The sequence below is a fragment of the Hermetia illucens genome, chromosome 6 (genome assembly GCF_905115235.1).
Source record: "Hermetia illucens chromosome 6, iHerIll2.2.curated.20191125, whole genome shotgun sequence".
Taxonomy (NCBI): Eukaryota; Metazoa; Arthropoda; class Insecta; order Diptera; family Stratiomyidae; genus Hermetia; species Hermetia illucens.
In genome coordinates, this window is record NC_051854.1 from 66,267,920 (window position 1) to 66,280,213 (window position 12,294).

The 12,294-nt window shown below is 36.1% G+C and overlaps 1 protein-coding gene and 1 long non-coding RNA gene across 5 annotated transcripts in view; both read right to left on the reverse strand.

The window, feature by feature from the left end:
- Window positions 1-12,294, reverse strand: part of LOC119660607 — a 586,737-nt gene that overhangs the window by 210,180 nt on the left and 364,263 nt on the right. The window lies entirely within an intron of this gene.
- Window positions 9,273-10,089, reverse strand: LOC119660611. The gene is made up of 3 exons (XR_005250458.1): window positions 9,951-10,089; window positions 9,668-9,749; window positions 9,273-9,532 (listed from the first exon to the last, which is right to left on the reverse strand). It is a non-coding gene; the product is annotated as an uncharacterized LOC119660611 (long non-coding RNA).

Below are 12,294 nucleotides of genomic sequence, written 5' to 3' on the forward strand. Positions count from 1 at the left end.
CATTATTATATTAAAAATAGACGTTCCAGGACAGCCAGGCGCAAAATTCGCAAGGATCGCGTGACCAAGAGGTGAAAGCAGTGATGTAAATATCTCTGCAACCAATCCAACACAGCACGCTGCAAAATGAATCTGCAAAAAAGTACTGCTGTCTTAAGTTTGCTAGAGAGTCCCGCGATCGACTCGAATCTCCATAGACGATGGTCAATGACATGAAAAATGTCACACTCCCTTTGCATGTGTGAAGACCTCCTCTCTTAATCTCAACGTAGTAACATGTTATTTATTGCATGTTTAGGCGTTCACAGTTCCCACCTCCTCGCCAAATTTCGTTTATCCGACATTGTTTTGCAAAAAATCTTAAAAATTGATATCAGGAATGTGATATTATTTTGTGATAGTGTTTTTAGAGCTATAACTGAGTGAAAAAGGCGCTAGCATTATCACTAATTTTATATAAAGTAGGATCACCCTAGCTCTACTTATTTTTTTTTCTTTTCAAGATTGCCTTATCTACAGATAAATGTTTGTTGGTTAGCTCATAAAATATCTGATTTTATTCTAATGTAGAAAATTGAGTGAAAAAGGGGCGATCTTGCATGTTTGGCGGGAATTTCCTTTATTTGAACAAATACCGTATTTCGGGAATCATTTGCTCCTCTTGTCAGTGTTTATTTCCTTCTGACAGAAGCCTTTTTGTCTACGATTTGCTTTTTTTAGAGCAAACTTGCCAGATGGAAATAAGCACTGAAAGGAAGCAACCGATTCCCGATATACGGTGTTTGTTCGAATAAAGCAAATTGTATCCAAAAAAAAGCATCTTTTTTTTACTCCGAAGACTGGTTCATTTCTTCTAAAATGGCAAATTTCATATAAAATTAGTTCACTGCGAAAGGAAAAGTGATTTTTTTTGTTGAGTGTAATATCTTTGCTTTCTACAGCAACCGTTTAGAAAAAGGGGTTGTTAGACCCAAAACTAAAATATTTTGGTTAACATTGTCAATAAAAAAAATAAGAAACAAAACTATCTGATTTTAGGATAGCTTACTTTGTAGATTTAAAACCTAGCTATTCTTGCTCCATTCTTTCTTAAGATTTATTTATGCATTATTTTTCTTTTCGTCTATAAAGAATTCGGAAAAGCTCCGTATTTAGCTTGAGGACCTTTACTTTCCTATTTCAGAATTTTTCCGGAAAAAGAACATCTTTAATTTGACTGATACAAATATGTCAGGAAGAGTGGGGGACAATCATGAAATCTTGATGACGTTCAAAGGATATCAAACGAGATGACAATTCCTCGGGTATCTTTCTTAACTTTGCTTGGTTACCGGGTTTCTGATTAGATCAGATCCTCATGTGTCCTGTTGAGCGGTTTGACTTCTGTTTTCTCCTCTCACAGTCCTTCCATACCGAGATATCCCGTAGTAGATAATTGATTATGTATTAAAATTATTTAGAAGAACAAAAGTGTGAACAACCTGTGATTACGTTTTGACGGGCATTTCTATGGACCAGCATTTAGGTGATCACAAGTCAACATGAACTGGTCTTTTTGGTCAACCCAATAATTTGATTTACTACGAATCATTATTCTTAATCCACTACAAAATATATTATAACATATCGCTAATTTCATGACGTCAACCTACTCTGGATTGAAGAAGTAACGTACTTTAATCTAAGCAAATAGATACATAAAAATGTACATTCCACTGTCTTTTATGAGCATTATCTGTGTGCCATAAAAAGCATTAAGTGAATTACATTTACCAACTTTGCTATCTTTTAATGTATTGCAAATAGCAATATTTGAAACATTATATGCAAACCTCTGAAGTGTATTTATTTTTAGATATATTCCATTCTGCTAAGAATAGTTAAACAAAATAAATGTATTAATCTGCCATCAAAGAGCAAATAGAACAATCTGACCAATGGTAACAGACACACTTGGGGCTTAAGCTGCATACCCAATCGCTTTTAATTAATTAAAAACCAAAGCAAATGGGCAATTCAGATGGAAGCTGAAGAAAAATTCAAGCTTTTTTTAGCGATGATCAAATACATAGCATGCATGAGAGTTTATCCAGTAGAATTTCAAATATTCAAATGTCCAATGTATTGTGTCATTGTTTACATCCTATGAATATTTAATTTGGAAATGCGTTCCCCCAAAAGAACAAAATCAGAAGTTCGTTAGTATCTTCAATCTTATCCAAACTCATTCTAAACAGAATCAAAACAACATTGAGACAACATGTGACATCGTAAAAATGCTAGTTGACTGCATCTCTGTTCACTTCGTGATTTTAATTTAGGTTAATGGACATGACCAACTGTTGCACTATCATTTGTTGCAACTATTACACTTTAATGCGTCATGGACTTGGGTACATAGCAACAATTAAAGATATTCATAAAGAAAATTATTGCCATGGAATGGAAATCATGTCGTTTCCTTGACACGTCTTCTCGCCGCAAAAATAGTTTCAAATGATAATTTATGCAAAATAATGTTCTGCTGTAGCGCGAAACTTTACTTTTATTATGCTGAATGCATCGTGAAGGACTTTAGAACAGATTTAATTAAATTTCTTCCCAACTCAAGTGAGTGTATGATATTCAGAGGAAAACCAGACGTGCAAAGACATTTGAACTTTAGACTTGAGTCTAAAAATTACTCCTATCTGAACGCCAAATATAGAGTGTTAATTGCGAATAGATATACATACATGTTTTTCTCTTGATTGTAACTATGAAAACAATTTGCTCCTGAGACCGTATTTTGTATAATACATTTTTATTTTAGAGGGAAACGAGCACAAGATATTCTGGAAATCATTAAATTTTCACAAGGCAAAAACAAAGTACACAAAAAACGTTTCCATGGGAAAGTGAAAATCAATAAATTTGAAGGCTACCACGGGACAATCAACCTTTGAAATATTCAACTCGAACTTTATTAATAAATATCTAAAAAATCTCATACTCAATTGATTTACGGTAAATGGCCTGTAATAAAAGTAATGAAAACACTCCCTGGTTTTAATAATTCAAGCCACAAGTGAATTTCACTATTGGCCACGTTCCTTCCTATATCATATCTTCATTTATGAGGTGATAATTGACACTAATAATAAACAAAATTATATGATGACATGAAAGTGAAAATGAATTTGCAAGGACTCAAAAGATTTCCCCTGGTTTGTATAATATTGTGCTATGGAAAAGAAAGTGAGTTATATACTTCAAAACTCGATAGGATTTCAGAGTCGAAGGTAAGTTGAAAACAAATAAGAACATTTTAGCGCATATATCGTTGAAATATTAATAATTCTGCAGATGTATCGAATTCAGATTAAGATACTTCTCTTTTTAATGTATCCCAACCAACGTTATATATATTGTTTCCAAAATCAATTCAGCTCAATCTTCTGCATTTAATGATATGATGGGGCAGTTAGCTAAGCGTCTGCCTCTTGATCTTTTTGTCCTGAGTTCGAATCCCGGTTGTGTCATGGATGTTTTAATTCACCTTTATACCTTTGCCTCTATTGTAGGCGTATCACTATTAAACTATGGAAAAGGAGAATTCTTGGGATGATCAGGATGACGAAACCTACTTTTGGTTGAGTGAAATAATTCCATTATTATTGTTTAATTAGGAGTATGTTTGTAAGGTAATTTTTTTATTGAGAACCACCAGAGAATTTTCCATTTTTAGCCTAAAAGAATTTCTTTGTATGCATATACGATATATAACATCTTATACTGAAGAAGTGTTCAATTGCCCGGAAATTTGTATCCAAGCAAAATACTTTACCTCAAAAAATAAAACTCTCCCAATTGCTTTTATTAAAATATTTCATTATTTGGGCAAATAAAACCCTGCAGTGTTTCGAACCAAATTTTCAAATATGTAATTCATGGAATTACATTGGCTGCTACAGATATAGGAATGTGTTTTCTATGAATAGCGAACGACATCCTGCCATGCTAACTCATTCTCTTTAGGAGATGGTTCAAAAGATGAGCAAGAGTATACCACTTTTGATACAGATCAATCCAACAGTAGGGTTCAGTATTCCCCTCCTGCTGTTTTCCATCTTTATCAGAAATGAATTTTGTTTCACAGCTCATCTCAGGTATGATCCAATTCTGGCTATATCCGGGAATATGATGGCGAGAGCGGTAGAAAGCTTTCGCGCCCGATGATTGGTGGCACATTATTCGACCAAAGAGCCTGCTAAAAAATCAGCTTGCTTTCGACTAATTGGACAACACACGGCCTGTCGCGGGACTTGCAAATAACAGCAGAAGGTAGAACATCCTCAGGGAAAAGAAACCTGTAAGAATATTAGGGTGCACAACTATTCAATTTGTACATAGACATCCGTTAACTATGTCAAATTGAATAATGGTGACAATAAGATTTTAAACATGATGCCTCAACATAAAGTAAATTTGCATGAAAGAGTCAATTTTAACCTTCCATTAATTTGTTAATAATGGTAGAATTTCCAGAAAACTTTTCAATATTGTGCTTCCCATTATGACCTGTAAAAATGTATGGTTCTAGGGTGAATTTAAGGGCGGATTCCAGTAACAAACTAAAATGATATAATATTATTAATTTTATTTGAACAGATATTGGAATGGAGAATAAGCACACCTAGAAAGTAAGTACTGGGGCCCACGGCTGTGCTTTTCCGACACAGGTGCCGTGTAACTTAACCCCTCCGCTTCAAAATGAGATTGATTCGAGATTTGTTGTTGAAAACTCTTCGCCCAAGATCCGAAAACACGGTCTATCAAATTTCCCGCTAAGTGTGAGATTCGCCCCGTCATCCGCTACTTCGTTCTAAAGTAAAATACTTCAATTGAAATTTCTGATGAAATTAGAACTGTTTATAGGTAATGCCGTGGCGTCACACCTTTTCACCCTCCGCCAAAAAAATCAACACTTCAACGTCAGTCAAAAAACAAGCCACCAGAAAGAAATCATTTTGGTTGAATATCTGGCTCAACGCAGCATGTGGGGTGGGTGGAAATCGGTTGGCAATGAAGAAGTAAAGAGAAAGGAGGAAGAAATAACATAAAATAGGTCGGGAAACCGGAAGCTGGGCGCTTCAGGTATGAAAGGTTTTGTTTGCTTCTTGTGTAAGTATATTTGAGTGTAACTATTCCCATCCCATTTGTACGTAGCCCGTTAAGAATATACATTTAGCATGTCAGATTTAGTACTTCGGGTTGTAAATTTACACGATAAAGACAAATTTGAGTTACTGTAACTTTGTTACTAATAGTATGATTTTGATCAAACTTGGAGATAATATGCTCCATGTTACATTTTATACGACTAACAATTTTCAAAACTCTGAGGTAAACTTAGGGGGGTTTTACTCAATTTTCCCAAAAATATGGTAATATACTATTATTAACTTAATTTGAACACATATCGACATGGAGAATATTTTGAGGCCTGAGAACCAAATAGAGGCAGCTTCATGATTTTTTTTCAGATTTTTCGGTTGGGTAGTTTCTGAGAATGGGCCCGTTAAAGAAATCATCACTTTCCACGCCTCCCACTCCCCGCCTTTTTAACAAATCTCAAAACTAAGACCGGCTTCGAAAAGTACGAAAAGGACCTTTCATTTGATACCCCACATGACTATATTTGGTAAAAAAAAATTTTACACCCCCCTTTTGCATTTATGGGGACCCCTCCTAAATCTCAACGTAGAAGGATATCACTCACTGCATGTATGGGGGTCCACAGGTCCCACCTTCTCACCAAATTTCGTGTCAATCAGTATAGCCGTTTCTGAGAAAAGTGCCTGTGACAGACAGACAGATGGACAGACAGACATTGAACCGATTTTAACAAGGTTTTCTTTGAAAAACAAAACCTTAAAAATGATTCCCTGCCTTTTAAAATAATTTACTGCACATTCCTCATAATTTAACGCTTTTTAGGATTCTGAGAATGCGTACTTACCTGAAGTCACACTTTTCAACCCCTTACCTTCTCACTAAAACTACACACCGAAAAAGGATACGTGAAATTTTTGAACCCAACGGAAAAGGATACGTGAAATTTTTGATAATAACGTAAAAGAGACCGAAATATCCAAATGGGTAGTAGAAATTGTAGGATGGAGCTGCGAAAGTTTAAATGTTCAGATCACTCATAACATATGGATGTGATTCTCGAATACCTAAAAGGATTTTTGAAGAGAAAAGGAAGGCGAAAATCATTAGAAAAACTCAGAAGGTGATGGCCAGATTCAGTCAAAAAGAGGGCACTGAGATACGCCGTGGAATTAGGAATTGTGGAACGCAATCAAAGATTGGAAAGATTTAAGGGTGTTTGGAGGAATAACATTGTCCAGATCCCGAACGGTAGAGTATTGAAGATGACGGCAACGAAAAGTTTTATGTAGGGACAATATAGCAGAGTTGCATCGACATCACCAAACAAAGATTGACTTTCAGAGTAAAGTTAAGAATTTAAATAAGTGAAAAACACAACATATGTCGGTGAGGTCGGTAAATTTCTCAGAGAACAAAGATATTGAAATTAAATAAAGTTTTATTAAATATATATCGCATTTCGGGAGTCAATTCTTTCCTCTTTCAGTAACAAAGATATTTCCCAAATAGGAGAGATCGCCTCGAATGTCCAGGTAGTGTGGGAAGTCTACATTAATGGAAAATTAGTGTTCACAGGAATGTGGTAGAAATTGCTATAAACTTCTCTTTTGGTAGCCCACACACTCAATACAGTGTTGACATTGCCTCTCTCACCTACATTTTATAGGGAATAGTAAAACAAATCGTCTATATTTTCATAAGACGCCGAGATTTTACCAGTCACTGATTGCAAAATCGTTCCCTATGAGACCATCGCATCTCAACGTCGGCCATTGGTCCTCCACCGATAAAACAGCGTGAGGAACGCACTAGCTCAACTAGTGAAGCCAATGAACGGTGCCCTGCGGTAATGGAGATGAAAATGTTGCGTTGGACTAGTGGTGTGTCACGTTTTGATCACATCCGAAATGAGGATATCCGCCAGGAGTGGTCCGAACAACGAAGTCAAAGGTAAGCGACCAAAAGGTCGGCCGAAACAACAGTGGCCTGATACGCTAGACGGGGATTTGAAAGCCTCGCGATTGCATCCAGGGCAGGCTTTTGATAAAACAAAATTTCGCAACCGATCACGGCGAGCCGACCCCGCATCTGAATGGGACATTGGCTGAAAAAAAGAAGTTCAAAGACAGAGTCCTTTTAAGGGGCTATGTTTGTTTAAAGCCATAATGACACAAAGAGATGTGATGTCATGGCATTCAATTCTATAAACAACGACCAGAAAAGGAGGTTGCTTGACCGTTTTCCCCATTGAGTTCTAAGTGGGCCATAACATGTGAAGAAAGCTCGAACACATTTCAGCAAACCAGAAACAATGGCACGTAAGCGTGATTGAGTTTCTATCAATAATTAATGAAATGGATATGCACAATATTTTAAGGCTGTTAATAGAACACACCTTATTAAAATACTGTTATTACTTAATAAGTTTTCTGTCTAGCCAATTACCTTGTCAGACATTGGATACTAAAATCCCTGCCAAACTTGCACTAAGTGTCAACCGAAAACAGCTGTGTTATGTACTTTCAAACAAAAATATTTTTGACAAAATTCTATTTTCAAAGCATCAAACAATTATATAAGTTCCCATAAAAAGAAATATTTTTCATATTCCACGTGATCCAAGATTATTTGTTCACCACGAAAACTCAAAACTCTCCAAAATAAAAGTACCCTTGAAAGTTGTTTAAAAACAACTAAAGCAATATTTTCAAAGGCAGTCATATGAACAACCTAAATTACTTTAAATTACCTTCCCAAAGATATCAAGCCCACGTGTCAATTCCCGCAGAAACAGTCTGCCACAAAAACCAATTAAAACCGCATTACGATGGTCTGAAGGTCAATTCCGGGAGCAAATATTCTCCATCCTCATAAACTTTGGCGAGAATAGTAAGTAAGCTAAAAGATTCCGCCTTGTTAACCTAACGTTGTGGCATCTTTCATTTGGGGTCGTCTTTCTGCCATTTAGAGGACTAATAATTATATTAATGACATTGCGTTCCGTATGTGTGTTATGGTCGATTTATGCAATTTCTGGCTCCGAGAGGGTAATCACGGTTGGAGCGTATATTCAGCCGATGTATTGTTTTACTGCTAAATTAATTGCGGTAAAATTAAATAAATTATGGAAGCCTTGTGGTATGGAACTCCAGTAAATGGTTGCATCAAATGTTGAATTGAAACAGAATAAGTTTAAGAGAATCACTTGAAGGATTACAGCCAGATGCAATTGTTTATTGCAAGACTATTCTGTCTAGTATAGTAGAATACGTACATACATATTTCAGAGGTATGTGTGATAACCTTTTTCATGTGTACTATTCTCGCTGGGAACAATCACCTTTTGCAAGCATTCCCATCACACTTCATTTCTTCTAAGGAGTATTCTGCGAAAGATCTTTGCTTGTTTATAGAAACTTAAAAGGCATAAACTGCTAGTGTTATTTGGGAAAGATTATTTTGAAAGCAAAAAGAGCATCCAAAAACATAATTTCAAGTGCCAAGAAACTATTTCCAGACGTTTATATTTCTTAAAGCGAATTCAAAAGGTAATAAAATGGGTTCCATGCGGATACAATATGGTTTGCCAGATAGAATTGTTTCTTCCCTGTATCTAATGATATCTAGTTCTGGCAAAAACGTGATTTTTGCCAATCTAACACAGAAAATATTATAAGTTAATCCAGGTCAGCAATCAGAGCGAAATAATACGCAAAAAACACAACGGTATGTAAAAAGTAGAACAGAATACTATGCAGAAAGACTTGGCTGGGCGCCATGAAAAGGCATCAAATACCAGACTATATGTGGTGTCAACCGAAAATGCATAGTTTGCACATTCAATACTAAACAGTAAACAAACTGCCAATGTATCTTATTTCATCCCCCAGTACCTACTTGAATATTATCATTTTGGTCATAATCATCCAACTTTCCTATTCCTATGAAACATGGAAACTGACACCCGTAAAATGTACAGCAAATAGTGAAAATAAAAAAGTAAGCATAAACCTCGCAGTATAAAGTGTCACTTCCAGACTGTAATTAATTTACAAACATCCTCCGTTGGTAATGTATTTTTGTTGATTTATTACAGGTACAAGGTAGTCAATAGATTCAAGTGAACCAGCAACATTGACACAAAAGGATCCAATTACGCTCGCAAATTTTTATTTTCAAGAAATCTTGAATAAATTCAATTTGCTTTGTACATGAAAGTGGATGTTGTGAATCACGCAATAACGAAATGATTCGTTTTTAATTGAAGTAATCCAAATTTGGTCACAAAACCTCATCCGATGGGGCCTCAAGCTGAATGTTTCCAATACCATCTGAGTCCCCATGAAAGCAGATATTAATGATATTATTGTTGCCCCTGAAATAAACGTGAGCTATAATTGGGGTCTGAAGTAAGTAAACAAACAGATATAATTGTTGATTTACAAATATACATGCTTAATCCTTAGTAAACATTGGATTTTATATATTTTTGGCATTGAGACTTGCATACCTGTTAATATTTTCGACATAAAAAGCCTAAGGTGTCACTGAGGCCGCATTTATGGAAGATAAGACCCTTAACTCCAATCAAACTAAAAAACGAAGGAGAAGGTAAATAAATGAGTATCAAATCCTATAATAAAACTCTGGATCTAAGTCTTGTTATTAAAGATACTAAGTACCTAAAATGAATTTAATTATTTCAATCAAATAGTGGCATAAACTTCAAAAAATTCATTTTCTATTTTAATAATAACCCAATAAAAACTGGGATAGTCCATGTTGAAACACACCCGCTAAATATAGGCACCATATATTTCGCAAAATGCGATTTTAACTCATACATCCACAAGTAAATATTTACAAACAATTTTAAATATTAGGCGCCAACAGTTCAGCAACAATAACCAGGTTAATTCTCCGAGAAGTGACTGCCAAATAAATAACGACGGGAAAATTGAAAACTTCTGATTTCGTGAAATCATAAGTATGAGAACACAGACTAAAATTGTTTTTTTTTATACCAATAGTACATAGCGAGTTGGTTGAGTATCAGCCTCTCAATGTGGTGCCCCGGGTTCGAATTATGGCTGCGTCATTGATGTTTAAGTTTGCCTTTGTGCTTTCCCTGCTATTGTGCGTTCATCACTTCCACATGATAATGAAACTGAAGCAATGAAGTAAAAAGCTGGGTGAATGCACTTTGATTCACAAGGGGGTGACGAGGAGACATAAATTTATGCGGCCACAAAACAAACAAAAGAATATTTTTTTCCGTCTTTAAATAACTATTGAAATCTGGTACAAGATTTATCAAAAATTTTGAGTACACTTATTCGCTGGTCTCCAGCAAAATGCTAATAAATGCAACGTAGTTTTATAAAAATTAATAGCGATACATTGCTTGTTTACGACTAGAGACAGCCTTTCATCTGCATCCATGACCTCTTTGGCTCCCGAGCATATGATTGCCTAGTTATTGTTGACTTGTTGCTTGAACAACATCATTTGAAGGAGTTAATTAAAGGTGTTCTGACAGAGGCAAATCTATAACGTGATCAGCAGATTTTGATAGTAAACCCTTGATTCAAACGTGCAATTTTCAACCTCCCCACTTTTATACAAAAATCGTCAAAACTAAGATCTGTTTCGAAAAGTACCAGACCTCTTATTTGACACCCCAAGTGGCGATATTTGATTTAAAAAATGACATCCCCTATTTGCAAATAAGACAACCTCCTTTTCCTTAAATTGGACTTAAAATGATAAAACACGATCTAGAATGATCTACTTTACCGTATGCATGCGTATGAGTACGTGCATACTATAAATAGAGATAGACCTGAAAATTGTCAAGTCTTCAAACATGCGCATCCCTACGTGCAAAAAAGGGAATGCTTGGACATAAACATGCATATTTACGCATCTGGTGATGTGGGAACATTGATATGTTTAACGACAAGTCGTGCAGATAAGAAGAAAGCGCCCAACAGTAGAAAAAAGTAGTTATGGGAAGGTCACTCAGGACAATAAACCAATATGAAGGAAGAAAGACACTGCAACCCACCCAGTACCGTCGATATCCCTTGACTGTCACCGTGGCATGCTGCTACAAGCAACTTAGAAAAGGAGATGTTGGGGGTCAAAAGTCGTAATAACACTAACCGCACCTTGGCGTAGGGGTCGTACAGTCAAAATCAGAATCAACACAAAGAGTTGGATCCATTGAGGAAAAGTTCAGCGATTATGAGATGTCCTCCAATAGAGCCATGACATAAGTGGGCCAAAGGACATAAACATCCCGAATGGAGGTAACTCCGGCGACGAAAAGGGCAGTTGGTTAGATGTCTGACCTAGAAGAGTCAGCTTGTCTTTGAATTTATTAAAGACAAAAAAGTCATTAGCTGAAAAATAAGACGTGTTAGAAAGAATTAGAGGAAAGGTCTGAAACTATTCCTTCGATAGTAAGGCAGTCAACGCACGTGACGTCCGTATATCCACAGATGTGCAGAAAAATGAATGAGAAAAGGAGATGGAACAAAAGGACAACCAACAGGCATCCAACAACAACATAGCATAGGGGAGGAAATCGAAAAAAGAACATAACTAAGGTTGAGCTTGAAAGCCAATAAAATTTAAAAAAGAAGAAATTGAGAATACGCCCGAGGCAATTACCATTTCTAGCACGGCCGTACGTCCTATTGACATGACAAAAAAAATAAATTTGTTCTTAAGAACCTGCGGCTGGAGGGGGAGGATGTCAGTGGAATCTCGAGCAACCAAAAAAGTATCTTATGCTGCGTACTCAAACCAAATTACTTCTAGGATAGAGATTTGCATCTGCCTGCTAAGGCCGCTTTGCCTTAGCAGGAGGTACCTATTGTCAACCTCAGAAAGATGTATGGTGGTATACAGACGGTAACCATTCAATCACCAGAAAAGCCACGAATAACCAGTGAAAACAACAACAATCACTTTCAATTGACCTGATTGGAGCAGGTGCGATAAAAAGCAGAGACCAGAAGTAGAGGTCTTACGATGGAAGTGAGGGTTCCAGACATACTGCCCGAAGCAGTATCTTGAGTTCAAAAAGACGTTAAATACAAATGAGATTCCTTCAAATCAACGTCAACCACT